The sequence below is a fragment of the Sceloporus occidentalis genome, unplaced genomic scaffold, assembly GCF_023333645.1.
Source record: "Sceloporus occidentalis isolate IW3139 unplaced genomic scaffold, rSceOcc1.0.p SCAF_5, whole genome shotgun sequence".
NCBI classification, from domain to species: Eukaryota; Metazoa; Chordata; class Lepidosauria; order Squamata; family Phrynosomatidae; genus Sceloporus; species Sceloporus occidentalis.
In genome coordinates this window covers 52,565,560-52,584,123 of record NW_028316985.1, presented here as the reverse complement: position 1 = coordinate 52,584,123, position 18,564 = coordinate 52,565,560, and positions in this window count along the sequence as shown.

Sequence of the window (18,564 nt, the reverse complement as noted above, 5' to 3'; positions counted from 1 at the left end):
TGCTTCATCCTAAGCAGCTTTATTTTGACCTGTCTGTTCGGGCTCTATATTTTCCAGTTTGTGGTAACATGGCATATCCCATGTAGGCTTCCACATAGTCCCTGGTAGCTGGCTGTTGTCATAGCACCAACATTCCTCCTTCTGATCTTCTCTTATGTGCAGACCAATGCTTGGATTTACATACATTGGTTTATACGGAAGAGTTCTATGTGTATATCTTAGTATGAGCATAGGTCTTCTTCGCATGCTAGTCAAATGGATGGCCAGTGGGATCATGACTGAGAGGTGCATCAGATGTTTTGTCTGAATCTTTCTAATATTGCCCAGTCTTGCTATTAATAAGCAATACTTTACATTTCCAATCTGTATACTTGTAATCTGTGTCTGTGCAATTGGAGGCTCTGGTTTTTGCATGCAGTTGTAAACAAACTGAGTTGCCAAATGTGTTGAGCTGGGTGCAATGGGGAGCAGCAAAATCAACTCCCTCCTATATATTCAGCCTTCATAAAAGACAAGTTCCATGAAAAGAATCAGACTAGTTGTCAGTTGTCATGGTATCTTTAATGAGATGGCCAACTGGAAACACACACACACACACACTTTCACGCACTAATGTTTTACAGCAAAACAGGAAATAAAAAGTGCCACTTATAGTAATTAAGCTTTCAAATGTTCCAGTAGTGAATAGATATAGTGTATACTAACTCCACATCAATTCTCTTTTCATGACTTTTGAAATTATGTACTCTACTGACTAATCAAAATGTCTGTCAGTAAAAACAGTACAGGGCTGTTAAGCAGTGAAAAAGAAAAAAGTCATTGTGAAAGTGGATCTATGTATTAGGGAGTGTGTATGTGTGTGAGAGAGAGAGAGAAAGAAAGAAAGAGAGAGAGAGAGAGAGAGAGAGAGAGACAGAGAGAATGAAAGTAAATGACAAAAGATTTCACACTTCAAATTTATAATATTTTGACACAATTTTAACTACCATGGCTGTAATCTATAAAATCTTGGGATTTGTAGTTTGGAAAGACACTAGAATTCTGTGGCAATGAACTTTACATACTTCACGAAACTACAAATTCCAGCATTCCATAGGATGAAGTCATAGCAGTTAAAGTGGAATCATAGTTTATAATTGTGTAGTGTGAAAGAAATCAGTACAGAGAATAAGAAGTGAACTCCTAGTGAAATTGCATACATTTCCAGCTAAAAGGACAATAGTAAATTACTAGAATAACATGAGTGTGTAAATTTGCCATTGAAAGGTACAGCCCTAATAACTCTTGATATTGGCTGCTGGATGGAGTTAGGATGATGTGTTGGTGCCTTTCTGCTTGCCTCTGCTTGTCACTTTGGGGATGGCAGCCCTGTGACAGAAGCCCCTGCTGTACCTGGGATGTGTGTGTGTGGCCATTACTGTTGCTTCTTCTGTCACAGGCAAGTGGCACAAAGCCCTGGAAATACTGAACACAAAGCCAATCTGTTCATCTGAGCAGGGACTGGCATGGCAGAAAATGTTTGGTATACAATCTGTGAAGTATTGGCATACTGCACCTGCATGACATATCCTCTTGCATTTCTCCTCTTGCAGAGAAAGGATGGATAGAATCCTCCTTCTAAGCATTTCAGTCACTATTTTTGCAGGTTCTTGTATTACAAATTGCAGCTAAACAGGGACAAAAAAGAAAAATATCTTAAATCAATTATTCTAACTGATTAATCAGCTAAATATTTTACGTCATCTTCAGTTGTGCCATTTAACCAATGTGACATGTTCACAGAATCATAGAGTTGGAAGGGTCACTGAGGGTCATCCGGTCTATCCCACCCCCTCCAGTGCAGAAATCCAAAGCTACAGTATCACTGGGGGTAGCGATCTAAATTTTGGTTAAAAACCACTTGCCATGGTAGTCTATTTCATTGTCAGACTGCTCTTTCTATCAGGACATTCTGCCGGACCTTTGGTTAGTATCTCCTATCATGTAATTTGAATACATTTGGTAGGTTCCTAATATTTGGGGCAGCAGAAACCAAGCTTGCACCATCTTTCACATGACATTACTTCAGATATTTAATTATGGCTATCATATCACCCCTCAGATTTCTGTTCTCTGGGCTTCCTCAATGATTTCATCTTGGTTGTCCTCCTCTGGACATCCTCTAGCCTTCCTAAACTGCTCTGTCTAAAACTGGATACAGTATTTCAGGACAGGTCTGACCAAAGCAAGAAAGAGTGGTACTATTATTTCCCTCAACCAGGAAAATATACTCCTTTTGATGCAGCAGTCAAGAAGCTGCATTGCATTTTTGGTATCCACATCATGTTTCGCTTGTGGTCTATCAAGACCCTTAGATCCTTTTCACATGTACAATTGTCAAGCCAGGTGTCACCCATCCTATATTTGTACATCTCATTCTTGCTGATGAAATGCAGTACTTTGTATCTATCAATGCTGAAATTTATGTAGTCTCAGTTCTCCAATCTGTCAAGGTATTCCTGAATCCCAACTCTGTTTTTAGAAGTATTAACTACTCCTGTCATTTACAAATGTCACAGGAGGCTAAGTGCCCCATCCTAGCATTGCAGAAAGAAATGCTTGCATTTCCAGCTCTCCGGAGCATACTCAGGTATGTTGCTAACATAGGTGAAGGATTTCATGGCTGGCATCCATAGTTTTTTGTGGGTTTTTCAGGCTATGTGGCCTGAAATTACTCACTTCTATGCCAGCATTCTCTGAAGATGCCATCCAGATATGCTGGCAAAATGTCAGGAATAAATTCTTCCAGAACACAGCCACATAGCCTGAAAAGCCACAAAAAACTGACCCAGGTGACTGTGTTCTCTAAGAGGAAAGAGAGTGAGACTCTACAGCCAGGAAATTTTGGGGTAGTTCCTCACAGTAAAACATGCTGTCACCAAAGCTAGTCTCAGTTCCAGTTGTCTGTCTGTTCCCCTCCCTTTATACAGATGATGGAAAACTAATATATGCCTGTCTGCTACAGTCTAAAGTGTATTTTCCAGGCATGAGAGATTGTCGCACTGCTTTTTCCCGATCTAGGCACGGGCTGAGACTAGGCTGGGACCGTGTGTTATTGCACAGCTCCATGCACAACTCGGAGGCATCTTGTACCCAGTCGGGATGTCTCCCATTACTCTGATAAGAACAGAAAAGTCCAGTTTTTAGCTAAATACAGGAGAGGTCCTGATCTGGTATGTGATGCGTCCAATCTGTGCACAGAGTTGTGCAATAACACACGGTCCTAGCCTGTGCCCAGTTTGGGAAAAGACAGCCAGTGCAATAATCTCCATGGTTTTAGCACTTCACAGTTTCCTCCCCTCTCTAATTTCTCAGATTTCAGATTTTAAAAAAGAGTTATAACTTCTTTACATCAACATGAACAAACCGGACAAAGGAAATCATCATCAACAACAAGAGCACATTTTCCTTTGTCATGTTTGCCCATTAATTTGTGTAAATTATGCATCACTTTAATCCTGTTACACTGTTATTAATAATAATTACTCTCCTGCATTGTTTTCTTTACAAAAAGTGTACCTCCAGACACATGTCTTAACCTGGCATAAAATATGGGGTTTTGTGATAGTTATAACAAGACACCAAAGCATTATAGCACCAGAACAATAGTAGACAAGAATAGAACACATAAGTAATCTTAGTGAGTTTCAGTAATGAGTTGTAAATGATTTTATTTATTTATTTATTTATTTATTTATATAGAGTCCAGCCCAACATTTTCCCCATACAAGCATCAGTTCCTCTGAGCTTTCCCATTTGGTTCGGACAATGCAGTAGTTGTGTACGAAATGTTTATAGCATGTCCATGAAGAAATGGATTCAAACCTACTCAAATTCAGTTCTGCAAAAAAGTTTTTTAGACAAAATCTCATGGCTGGGCTTCTCACTCTGCCCCTGAAGCTAAACATATCTGTAACATATGTTTGCAAATGGAAAATATATCTTTACATTAAATTCAGAAATTTATTCAGGATATGATTAAACTGAACTTGTGAGGGAAGGAGAAGGCCAGCTCTTTCTTCAGGTGGAGAGGTCAGTATCTTCAGATAATAATTTTAATTTGTTTTATTTATATACCGCTATTCCAAAGATCATAGCGGTGAACAGCAAGTAAGCTAATTAGCATGTAAGCTAATTTGCCCCCAACAGTCTGGGTACTCATTTTAGCGACCTCGGATAGAGACTGATAGTTGGAATCAGTCTTCAGGTTTTCCAATCACATGGAGAGGTTGTATGCATAATGGACACAGTTCTCTTCAGACTATCACTCTTCACATGAAATGGACAATAATAGAGTGAAAGAGTTAGCCTGCTCCCTCTTCTCTCATCACCCTATCTACACCTCTTGAATAAGGCTAGTGTGTTTCATATTTTATTTCTTTCAATTTGGAGGTGTAAATTCCACACTGCGTAGATCTTATGAGTAGATAGGTGTGAAGAAATGATAGAATATTATTTTGCATGCCAATTCCCCCATGCACTTTCCCTACCTTCCTTAAAAATAAGAAAGATGAGAAGATAGACGCCAATGGAGGAAAACTTGTTCTTGTGTGCTTTCTAGTTGTTTCTGACTTAAGGTGAGCCGATCATGGGTATTTCTTGGCAAGATTTGTTCAGTAGAGCTTTGTCTTCCTCTGGGTTTAGGGAAGTCTGACTTGTCCGCCATCCAATGGGTTTCAATGGCTGAATGGGGATTAGAACCCTGGTCTCCAGTCATAGTCCAGTGATCAAACCACTGGACGTGCTGGCTCAAGGATGGAGGAATCTAGGGACAAACCTTGGAAAGTAATTTTTTTAAAAAGTAATGTGAAGTTTATGGCATTGCTCATTTCTTTTTCATTACCTTTCATTTCTTCTTCTTTTCTAACCCCTCCTTGCCATTAGTAAGAGAATAGTATAAAACATCAAAAAATCCTGTCAAATGTATGTAAAATGACTTAGAATGCCTTTTGCTTATAACTTTAAAAGTAACTAGAAATTGTTACTCCATAAAAGTAAGAAGAAAACATTATTCAGTGTAACTAAACAGCTTATTTATTATACTAATAAAATAACTTCAGTTTTACTATTAGAGTTACTTTTGAAATGTGTTCATTCCCTAGAATGGTAGATCTTTAGGGTAATTATTTTGCTTGTGACTCATTAGCTGCAAACATTGTCTAGGACAGAGCTTCCCAGGCTATTAATATCAGGGAGTCACACTTTTTTCTCCTAATGTACCAGGGACTAATACTATATTTGTGTCCACTACCTACAATTGTTTGTTTCCTGGAAGCTCTCCATGGACTGACAACCAATGTCACTTTGAACACTACTTTAAGATTACTGTTCTAGAAGCCATAAGCAAGATGCCTTTTATATATTACAATTGTGACATGATAGAATTGTTTTTGCATGGCTTTGTCCCATGGTGTTACTACACTATGTGAAAAACCTGCGCTATGCAACCAGTACCAATGAAATGACTGCTTCTTAAATAATCAATTCTTATAGACTATCAAGTGGTAATAATGGGGGAGTATGGTTATGGGGTGGTGGGTCTTTACAAATTTAAATATTACAGTAGTGCTTGAGGTATGGCCATGGAATGCGGTTCCTATGCTTCTTATTGTTTTTGTGTGCCTTCAAGTCATTTCTGACTCATGGTGAAGTATAGCCTACAGCACCTGATATTCATTGGTAGTCTCCCATCCAAGTACTAACCAGAGCAAACACTGCTTGGCCTCCAAAATCAGGTAGGACAGGGGTAGGCAACCTTTTTGAGCCGGGGGCCGGGTTGCTGCCCCTCAGACAACTGGGGGGCAGAAGCCAAAAAATAAATAACTAATTTTTTAAAAAAATTAATTAAATAAATAAACCGGGACAAATGTAGGACAAAATTTTCAAATGGAGGACACTTTTTTAAAAAAATGGAGGACATGCAAAAAAAATTGCTGATCTTTAAAAAAATGTTAATATAAATGCATGTTTCGGAGGCTTCTATAGACAATTGCCCCCCTTGCCCGCCACTTGGCCCCCCTTGCCTTCCGCTTGCCCCCCTTGCCCGCCTCCTCCTGATAGGCCAAAGGCCCCCCGCCCTCACGTGAGAGTCCAAAGGCGGCAATCGGTGGCAGGACCGGGCTGAGGCCGGTCCCAAGGCCTTGCCGGGCCGCATCCGGCCCACGGGCCGCAGGTTGCCTACCCCTGAGATAGGATATGTTGCATTTAGATGCAGTTCAAATCCCCCTGTACCTTTTCTTCATGCTTTGATTGCATTTATTTATTTTTTAATTAAATTTATATCCCAGCTTTCCATTATAATTCTAACTTTCCACAATTCTACCATTTGCTATTACTTGACCAGATGAAATTTCAACCCTCAGTGGTCTCCAAAGAGATTTCTATTGTTTGGGAGAGATAGAGAGAGAGAATGAATAACTGAAGACTTGAACTCAGTTCTTTCAAATACCAGTCTAACCATAGCACCACATTATCTCTCAGTTTAAACTGCTGTTTTTTGATGTTTGGATTGTGGTTCTTACTGGTGTATGATGAGTTGAGAAGTATTATTTCATGTCTTTAGTGCAAGTTGTCTTGTGAGTCAGTTCTGCCACGAAGGATAGCACACACATTTTGAAATAAATACCTGTACATAAATTATAAGGGAATCTGGAAAAGAATCATTTTGGTTTGGTTGAGACATTTTGAAATCTCACTCACATAATAACATGGGTTGTTTGAATTGGTGGGCTATATTTCAGTCCCTTAAAACTATGTAGGCATACATGGAAATGAATCTCACTGAACAAAGGCTGGAAGGGGGTTGATAGTAGAAGCATTATTATATGAGAATATAGCAGTTTACAGTTTACTGCATTTTTCACATTGCAGTGAGGAAAAGCCAATTGGTATTTTTTGGTCCATTTTGTAGCATTATTCCATTTTACAGTATTTTTCTTTTTATGTTTTGTTACCTTCACACTGAGCTTTCAGGCAGAAGCAGGTGAAGATGAAAATACATGTAAATATAAAGTGGTTGGGTGCGGGTGTGTTGCAGAATATCAATACAATTGTGAAGTCTGCAGTTTTCGAAATAAAGTTTTCATGACATGTATAGGGAGACAGCATATGGGAAGAACATTTCTCCTCCTTCCATTTCTTTTCTTTTGGCTGAAAATAACCCCATCCAGAATTACATTATATATTCCTGCTAGTTGAAACATAAAACCTGTACCTTTCTCCCAGATGAAAGAACATAAGGATGAGTGCTGGATTTACGTACAAATTAAGCAAACCATGGTTTAGGGCCTAAGATCATGAGAGGGCTCTGAATATGACAACAGTATATGTGGTCCATTGAAAACTGACACAGGTTAGGGCTTCAGTATGTCTTAATCTGGCTATGTTGGGGATGAATTATACAATGACAATAGTCATCATTCACTTCAGGTTTCCCCTCCATGACTGAGATGTGTGCGCGCATGTCGGTACACACACACACACACACACACATCACATACAAATATCAGTCCAGATAGACACACACACATATATATACTGTATAGAGACACACAATATTATGCACATGCATGCATTTCCCCAAAGAATCATGGAGGTATAAAATATGTATCATTCAATATTAGTAATGGAAAGTCTGAATTCAAATGAATGATTTGGTTTTTTTTGAAGATGAGAGAATTTAATGCAAGAAACCAATACAATATAAACTAAATCCACAAACTAAGGCAAGGGATACATTTTTATGGGTGTGAGTGTATATTTCTAAAAGTGTATGTGCGTGCGAGAGAGAGAGAGAGAGAGAGAGAGAGATAACCAGTGCATGAGTGATATCCAGGTTGATGGAAATCAAATAAATCTCAGCCTAGTGGTATTTCCACTCAAAGCATTTTGGAAGATCTCCTTTCTTTTTCATTGAAATTTAGGCGCATTACAGACCGCCCCTTAGGGGAGGCCTGTAGGCGCACCTTTCCCCGCCGGATCGGGGCCTCAGCGGCCAGAGCGGCAGCCGCTGAAGCCCCGATCCGCCGCTTTTTGGGCTGCGGGGAAGCGGCAAAAGGCCCTTTCCCCGCAGCCTGGAAAGGGGTGTCCTTGGGGCTTCAAGCCCCAAGGACACCCCGCGGTAATGGGGAGAAGGAGAAAGGGGCCGTTTGGCCCCTTTCTCCTTTGGTCCGCTGGGCGCAGCCGTCTAAAGGCTGCGCCCAGCGGACCAAACCAGGAAGGAGCTCCGAAATGGAGCCCCTTCTGGGGTCGCGGAAAGGGCGCCCTAGGCGCCCTTCCACAACCCCAATACGTCACAACCGCGTTGCCTCGTTTGGAGGCGGCGCGGTCATCACATATCGATGGCGGCGGCCGTGTGGAATGGCTGCCACCATTTTGTGCACACGGAGCGCGCACTAGGGTTAGGGCGGTGTGGAAGCACCGCCCCCTCTTAACCCTAGTACGCGCTCCGCACGTACTTTTTAGCCCGTCTGTAACGGGCCTTAGTTGGGGAGTGAATTGAGACAGTTGACATCTTTATTTAATATTTCCCCATCATTTGTTCCAATTTCTTCTTACCAAAGAAAACTCATTAAGGAAGAAAAGGAAGAATATCTGCACAGTGTCTTTTCACTGGTAATAGCAGGAGCTGATGCTTAGCCTAGTTAAAGTAATACCTAAGTATTTTACTTTATTACTATTCTATTCTATTCTCCACTGAGTGACCTTGGGCAAGTCACACTCTCTCAGCCTCTGAGGATGGCAATGGCAAACCTCCTCTGAAGAAACTTGCCAAGAAACCTCTGTGATAGGTTCACCTTAGGGTCACCATAATTTGGAAATGACTTGAAGGTACACAGAAACAATTATTAAAGTGTTATAATTTACTAGCTAGCTGCAATTCAGATATTTGCAGAATCCATACCAAGCTTCAAGAACCTTCACTCTGATGTGGTCCATAATAATTTATTTCTGTGTTGCACCTTTTAACTGATGGGAAAAACCCATCAATAGGCTTCTAATATCATTCCTGTTCCACTAGTCTACTTGGTGCAATAGGTCCCTTCTACAGCAATAGCAATTGACGGCAGTCATACAGCATGAGGAAGCATGATTCTTCTCTTCCTTCCTATTCCCTAGCAGGCTGACATTGTTTTTACTCCATGCCTTTCAGTTTTTTAAATATATATATATTATATTTTAATTACAGCAAAAATAAAAACATGCCCACCCCACAAAAGAAATGGAGTAAAAACGACCTTGGAATGGCATGCATACACTGAAAGTCATGGAAGGGGTACAGAGCCAGTGCGGAAGGGACAATGGATTGCCAAGGCAGCACACTCATGCCACTTTCAAACCAGCATGTTCCTGTTTGCTTCACTTACACAATAACATAGAGTGTCATCTATTGTCAGTACATTAATACACACATGATTAAACACAATGCAAGAACAAAAGCTGGTGTGATAGTCTGAGGAAAATAGTTTCTGTTCCTAGTTTAACTACACAGCCAACATTTCCCATTTTAGAGGAATGCTGGGTCAGTAGTACAGAATATTTCCTGAAACTGCTGACACTGCTTGTGATTGGCTTGAACAAATCTCTCAAGATCTGGATAACAGACAAAATAAATGCAAGGAAATACATTTTTATAAATATCTACAAACATGACCCTATTTTTATCTTGATCTCCCCCTCATAGCAATGGGGATTTCAGCCTGGGTTGGCTCCCCCCCAACTTTTAGGCTCTTCTGGACCTCCAGGCCTGAATAAAATACAGTGGGTCCTCCTTATCTGCGGACTTGCCATCTGCAGATTTAACCATCCACTGATGGCAAGCCCCATTGTTCCCAATGACAGTGTGTATACATGGCTGCACCAGTAGGCATGCACACATTGCACCACCATTAGGGAGAACAGGACTTGAGGTCATGCGTTTTTCATTATCCACAGGAGGGGGGTGGTCTGGAACACATCCCCTGCAGACACCAAGGCTACACTTCAATTTGGGGAGCCTACTTAATGTAAGTTCTATTACATATAGATCTACTCTAGTTGGGACTAGAAATTGGATTTAACCATGTGTGTATTAATGTATTGACAATAGATGGCATTTTATATAATGCACAAAATATGAAGATATGTGGTTTTTGTGTGTGTCTACTGTGCACAACAAGGAAAGAGCTTTCTAGAAAATACTGAACCAATGCTCTTTTCCTTGCTATATAGAGAAATAGAGTATCTGTCTAAGCAACTGTAACAGAGTCTACTCTCACTTTTAAAAACCTCTCTGTAGACACTTTTTTTTTCATTCAGAATTTTGCAGGTAACATCACAGTCTACTATTTCACTCTGTTATTTCTTTCTTTCCAAAATCTGTCCAAAGCCTAGCTGGCTGCCCTTTCTTCATAAAGACTATAATGTGTAACTTGTCTTTTAAAGACACCCACTGTCTCTTAGATATAATCTGTCAGGTACCTCTTTCCTAGATAGGAATACTAACCCTTTTTAATGTCACCTAAGTCTATAGAAAAAGTGCCCTGATATTTTTCCTATGTCTTCTGCCCATATGTGAATAACTGCCCTGTGTGTGACGGGACTGCAGTACAGACAAAAGGTATAGCAGACTTTTAATGTGGCAATCCTTGCTCACAGTAATATCCACTATATCTCCCATGAGTGCTCTGATTCAGTTTCAAGGCTCAGATGGGAAAACTACTAGCATTAGCAGTTATTTAAATCAATCAGGGCTGATTCACAACATATGTCAACTCTTTAAAACTCCCTGCAGTATATTCTTATTTATTTTATCTTTTCCCATGATTCCAGTTTTAAATCCAAATGCAGACCGGAGTAGTGCATACTTATTGCTGTCCTTTTGTGGTAATGTTTTGCTCTGGAGGTCCCTATAGACATTTGTTAAAATATTGTGGGAACAGAATGCTGGTCTAGATTGCCCTTTGGCCTGCCTCCAACTTATATTCCTCTCTAACTGTGGGGTAGTGTAAGCATCTGAACAACCCGTAATATATTTATTAATTCAGCTACAGTTTGATATAACAGTAGTATGCTAACATGTCAGCAATAGTATGTCAGCATGAGTGGACAGCATACATAACACCAGAACAGGCAGTGTGTATGACACATAGCCCTAGACACGTGGAAAGGCATGGGATGGAGGAGCTTCTGGAAGAGTGCCACTACACCTCCCCACACCTTACTCTGCATTTCTGATGGAAACCAAAAGCTAAAGGAAGAGTTCTGCCAGATCAAACAAGACCAGGATCCCCCTTTCATCTCTTGTGTATTTCCAAACACCCCTTTCCTGCCCTTTAATTCCGGAGGACTCCAGATCTTGTCTAGGTGTTGTAAAGTCCATGAGGTATCATCGATCAAAATCAAACTCCTCTCATCTCTGAATAACCAAACAAACTTTCCACTTTGGGAAACTTTCTCAGGTTCTGCTGAAGGGCAATCAAGCTTTTGGTTTCACATGGAACATACAAAGGAACAGCATTTCCATTCGATGAATTGGGCTTGACTTTAAGGGTATAATTATCATCCCAAAACATAGTCTTTTTGCTGCAGTTAGCCCCACCACTTGTCCAGTGACTGTTGCCCTCAGGCTTCATTCCTTTGTATGTTCCTGCCCGCTTCCCCAAAACTGCATACTTAAGCCTCATGGTTTAAGCTGCTCCTACTTTCCTGCTTTCTATGGGCCATCCCTTCAGGAACGGTAGATATATCCCTTTATCCAATCCCCCAAACTTCGCTATCCTCTTTCACTTTTCTATATCCAGTTAGCTCTGTATGCTGTGTGAGACAGTGAGTTACTCTAATATGGGTGTTCCATATTTCTCTATATGTACAGTAGTTCCCCATGCCTGGAGTCTCTATCGGTTATTACTGATATGGTTGGTGCTCATTTCTTGAATATGTTACTCCCTCTTGACAAGACAAGCAGAGCCGAGCTGAACCAAGCCAAGCCAAACATTCCCCTAATTAAAGATAGGTTGCAACCATTAGTGGAAGCTCTACAAGCCCCACATATTTTGGGTAACAATAGTCAACACACCATCTGCAAAACACATTCTTCCCCCAAAGCTATTTTTATGTCCCCTAAAACTAGGGACAAAGTGCTATGAATCATTAAGACCAATTTATATGAGAGATGGGATGCTCTCAAGGTTTTTGGGGCTGCACCAGCTTTCTTGGTAACATGGAGACCAGAACTCCTATCCACCTCCCAAAATGCCCCCCAAATGACTAATAGCATCCTTCAAAAAACCTCTGGGGAATGCGACTGGACATTTACTCTGTGTATGTAGGGGGACTTTTTAGATACAATCACCTGCTTGAAGTCTGGATAGGCTTTATTTCCAAACAAGGATAGTCACTGCAGGATTCCTTATTGCACAGCACTCCCTAGACAGCATTCCTCTTCCTGTCTTAGAAGGTCTGTGCTCTAAGTGCTGAAGACAACAATATTTCTCAGGAGTGAATGCTGTTTGGACAATAAATCCGTTCTGGGGCTAAAACATTATTTAGGGGCCCTTCAAGGCCCCAAATAATAATATAGGCTGAGTCTCCCTTATCCAAAATGCTTGGGACTAGAAGTATTTTGAATTTTGAAATGATGATGATGATGATGATTTGGATTTTGGAATACTTGAATTTGCATATATGTACATAATGAGATATCTTGGAGGTGAGACCCAAGTCTAAACACAAAATTCATTCACAATTCATATGCACCTTAAACATATAGCTTCAAGGTAATTTTAGATAATATTTTAAAATGCTTTTGTGCATGAAACTTGGGGCCCAAACGGACAGGCCAAAATTAAGCTGCTTCGGGTCACTTTGGAGGTATGCTGTTTAAATAACACACACATTTTAAGAGGCCAGAAGCTGCACCAAAGCTGCACTCCAGTCCTTAAGACTGCAGCATGGCTTTGGCACGGCTTCCGGCCTCTTAGGACACACACATCATTTAAACAGCATACCTCCAAAGTGACCTGAAGCAGCTTTATTTTGGCCTGTCTATTTGGGCCCAAAGTTTGTGTACACTGAACCATCAGAAAGCAAAGGTATCACAATCTCAGACACCCATTTAAAAATGGTTTTAAGGATATTTTGGATTTTGGAATTCTAGATAAGGGAGACTCAACCACCACCACCACCACCACCACATTTATGTTTCACTGCCCCCCCCCCCTGCCAAATTGGGACTCAAAGCAGCTCACAATTTAAAAGAATACTACAATTAAAAATACCAAAACTGAGCATTAAAATAGAATTGAACTGCAGTAAAATGCAGCAAAATGGCCAGCAAGCCCCTATACCCTTGGGGAGGCACTATTGATCATATTCAGAGTAAAATAATAATAAAAGCGATGTCAAAAGTTGTTGAACCTCAGTGGCCCTCAAATATGACCTTGAGGGGTGCCATTTTCTCCAGTCCTGATTTAAATGATTCTTCTCCACTGCTGCCTAATTTCTACAGCACTAATTGTCCTCTAATTTCAGTAGCACATGTGTGTGGCCCATGCCAGCCTAGATTGGGACTAAATTGGCCCACAAGACCTCCAGAATCCCCACACTTGATTTTATTGTGCCTTCTGTCTCTCTTCTGCTATGAGATGGTGCTTAGTATATGTATACCTCACTACACACCTGTTCAAGAACATACGTGCAGTGCTGTTTTCTACCACTTTTTTCTTGATGAAAAGAGAAAACAGTGATATTTGATTTTTTTCCCTGGGAAACTAACATCCTCAAGAACATTGTTTGATATTGTTTTCAGGCCACATCAAGTCTCTTGGAACAAGCTGGCACCACAGGAAGGTAAAGATGGAATGCCACTTCCATTGGGCATCCAATGTGTAAATAGATTCACAGAGCATGGACATGAGTGCTGGCTTTAGGGAAACCCATGTAGAGACACTTGCAGATGAGGAGCCAGAGATGGGAATTGGAGATGGCAGCAAGACAGGAGTTACCTTCATAGAAAATGCTTTTGTGCAAGAGAGCAAAAGAGAATAAGATGAACAACTTATCATAAAACATCGATTTCAGTGGGAGATGTATCACAATGCTTCACTTCACTAGATTGTGATCTCTGTTTGTGTGTATACCCATTAGGTTCAGAAAGCTCTTTTCTAATTAAAAAAATGAAACAAAACCTTATCTGTAGCCATGGAACACTGTTCCACACCGCAAGTCAGCCCAATTAAAAACACTTCTACATGCAAATTAGCCTTCAGCATTCTCTTGCCAAATAACGCTACACAATATTAATCATAATTCCGTTCAACATCTGAACAATGAGCAATTAAATCTGTGCAGCCCTGATATTTTTACATTTTAATGTAATTTCATCTATGTATTTATATCTGTCTCTTCCCAAACTACCATTAGAGTGACTTGCTAAGGAAAATAAAACAGGGAAACTACCAGTGAATGCTGTAAAGAAAGACACAACAAAAAATGAATAGCAAGTCACTAAAGATTCATAAGATTCATATAATCAGAAGTAGTCTTCCTGCTTGCATGGATCAGTGGCCTAGTGTCAAATAATATGAAGTGAGCAACTACAAAACAGGGGGGGGGGGGGGGCTTTGATGTTACCTATTCATGGAATAGATCCAGTGTGGTGTTGTGGCTTGAGTGTTGGACTGTGATACTGGAGATCAGGGTTCAATGCCCCATGAAACCCACTGGGTGACCTTCAGCGAGTCACATTCTCCCAGCCTCAGAGGAAGGCAATGGCAAACCTCCTCTGAACAAATCTTGCCAAGAAAACCCCATGATGGGGTTCTTTAGGGTTGCCATAAGTCAGAAATGATTTGGAGGCACACCACCACCACCACCACCACCACCACCACAACAAACATTCATGGAATGTCCTCTCCAGAGAGGCTCATCTGGCACCTAAGTTGTGGTCTTTTTAGTGCCAGGTGAGGCCTTATAATTTTCTCTTGCTTTTAAGTTTTACAAACATTCTTTATTGTTTCTAAAGCCCTAGGCCTTGTCTGCATGGGCCAAAAGGCCTATTTCCCCTGTTCTGGTGTTGTCCTGGTTGGATGACATACACCCCAAACTGGAGTTCTGGTGCAAGCAGTACCAATGACATCAGGGGCATTCAGCATTAGAACAGCCTTTAAATGGTTTTTAAAAACTTACCTGTTACTCTGGATCTTCAGGAAGATTTTGAACCTTTCTTCCCTATGCTACAGTAACTGTCTGCATGGGTGTCCCACTGACGCAGCCAATGCATCTGCCACTGCTTTGGATTATTCATTCTGTGGTCAAAATGAGGTGCCTGTCCATGTGACTTCAGAAGCGAGCGACCTGAAGTTGTGGTGGGTACACTGGGTGGCTCAGCAGGATGCCTATGTAGATAGCCACTGCAGTGCAGGAACAGAGGTTGAGATCATGAGGGAAGATTGGGGGAGTATCTTGGCCAGTGGAGACAAAGCCCTGGACAGTTTGGTGTTTGAATGATACCTTGGGCAAGTCACACTCTTTCAGCCTCAGGGGAAGACAATGGCAAACATCCTCTGAACAGATCTCGTCAAGAAAACCTGATGATAGGTTCACTTAAGACGGTTGCCATAAATTGAAAATGGCTTGAAGGCACGCAACAATGTGAGCCTGTTTGAATTCTAAGATCTTCAGCAAAGGCCCTTTTAATTGTTCCACTACCTTCTCCCTGATGGTTGCTCCCAGACTTTGGAATTCTCTCCCTAGGGAGGCAAGGACGGCTCCTTCCTTTTTCTCCTTCCACTAGCAGGGGAAAGCTTTCCTACTTCATCAAGTTTTTAGTATAGTTATATAGCTGGAAACAGGCACAATTTAGAGTAAAACAGTGTTAAACAACAACAGAACTAAAACAATTTAAAATCTAACTTTAAAAACAAAAATTAAAAACAGTACAGCATCATAAAAAGCCCACTTCTTGGTAACAATAATTTTTCAAAAGCTTGCTGGAAAAGAAAGAGACAACAAAGAAGCAGCTATCCTGGCTTCCCTAGGGAGGGAATTCCGAAGTCCTCAGGCCACTGATGCTGGTTTTCAGTCCCACAGGAGGATGAAGTATAGGAGGAAAGAAAGCCTCAATTTGTTGGCAGAAGCAGTAGGTCCAGCAGAAGCAATGTACTGGATCATTACCCCAAATACTAATGGTATTATTTTTATTTCCCTACATTGTCCTGAAAACTAACTGTTAGCAGGGTTTACATACAAATAGGATAAGTAGAAAGACATAAGACAAGCAGTGATATTAAGGGTATGAAAGAAAAAGGATAGCATCATTGTTATTATTTTTGACCCTTATTTGTTTTTGACCCTTAGGCAACACTATCATGAGGTTTTCTAGGGCTAAGAGTGTGTGACTTGCCCAAGATCACTCAATAGGTTTCCGTGGCTGAGCAGTGAATCAAACCCTGATCTCCAAAGTCGTAGTCCAACTCTCAAACCACTACACCACACTGGCTCTACAGCACAATTCCTCCCCCCAATTATGTTTTGTAAGATACAAGCACAGTGCCACCCCTGGCCTTTCACAAATTGCTTTAGAAGGAACCACTTATGTTATGTATTGTGGCATGTCTCTTGCAATGGAAGAATGCCAGAAAGAGCATTGTCCAGCTTACAGCTCCCTGGAGAGGGAGCCTCTGCACTCCCCTGCCTGCCATATGAGGCACCAAATCTTGTTTTTTATGTGACACAACATCTATAGGCTGTCAAGACAAAGCCTTTGAGCAGAGCCTTGTGTGCTGGCAGTTCCTTGCATACAGAGCTACAAGAAGATTAATTTCGTGCTTTCTTCAAAGCAATCTGAATCGTGCTGATGCTTAAAGCTCTTGTTAAAGCAAGCTGATTTACCCTTCTCTTTTGCCCTTTAGCTAAGAAATGGCTTGCACTGGAACACTGCAAAAATAAAGCGACTTTGGCAATATATTTCCAATTTTGACACATCTATATGTGGTATTGGACTAGCTTAGATGTTAAACTACACACACACACACACACACACACACACACACTCACACTCACTCTCTCTCTCTCTCTCACACACACACACACTCAGCAGAGAGAATACTATGCTTTGTACATTTTATAGCTTGATTCTCTGCTATATGATCAAGAATTAGAGGCTATTGCATTTGGGTTGTAAGTTTAATACAGCAACCTCTTTTTATGTAATTCCATGATGTTTTAGCCACTGTCTTCTTGCTAGAGCTCTTGGATTACTGACAGATTGTTGCATTTTTTTTACATAATTGTGAATTTCATCTGCCATTTTTAGATAAACAACTTCCTTATCTTGAAACGAACAGGAAGGAATTAAGATTGTACTTTCTTCTGAGCTGATCCTCCTAATTGCTATAATGTAGCTTCAGAATGACGTGTGATCAGGTATCCATGATTGAGGCTTAACCAAGTTCAGAAGCGACCAGTTGGTAAGATATTGTGAAAACATTGCATTATTCATATATAGCTAGCATGAACCTAATGATTTCTAGAAACAGATTTATTATAAGAATATTTTCATGCAAGTGTAGAAGCAGAAAAAGTAAGTATAGGCCGTCATGAGATGATTTATGATCAAGTTAATGGATGCATCATGGCATCTCTATTCCTTGAGCGCATGGTGGGATTATAAATATATTGGTCTGAAATACTGGGAATCAACAGTTTCTTGGCTACATATTTGCAGGGCAAAAGAATTATGTACTGAAGAATCTGAGGTGCATACTCCTAAATGATTCCCCCCTCCTGAAATCATCAGCCATAGCAATGGTAAAAATTACACATGAGGATGACAGAAGAAGGGTTGGAGATTTATTTTGAGGAGATTGTTAAAACCAGTCCAGGAGCTTATTGAAAGTTTCTTAAACTGAAACTTTTCTATTGCCATTCTGGTGGGTTACTACCCTATTAGGGATATTGTTGCAGGAAAACAAGCTGTATTCTCAATCCCAAATGCTAACCAATTTAAACAATTGGACTTCTCTTTCTCTGTTTAACAGAGGTAAAGCAGATTGACACTGAAGAATATTGTGCATTAACAGAGAGCAGCTCATTTATTAAGCTATGGAATAGATGGGTCTTGCAAACATGATGCACTTATCTGCATTTAGAGGGACGAGCCTCTGTCAAGTTGATTGGTGGTGCAAGCTGTTCAACAGTGTAGTGCCAGCAAATACCACCAAAACATTGTTTTAATATTAACCAAAAGGACTGCTTTTCTATTTGTAGAATGCATAAAATCTGTCCTGAGTTTCACAAGGTTAAAAATAAAATTCACGTTTCAACTTTATTTCCACAATTGTAGATAGATGGGTTAGAAGAGTAAGATAAGATAGCAGGTTTCCTGCACCTCTCTTTACCTATTCAGCGACTATACAGTGGATCCCCTAGTACAGTCTTTAAAATGAACAGTGAAATACATGATCTCTTTCTGAACAGAAGAGGAAAAATTAATATGCATCTTTAATTTCCATGAAAATGATAAATGTTTTCAGTAGTATAGAAATA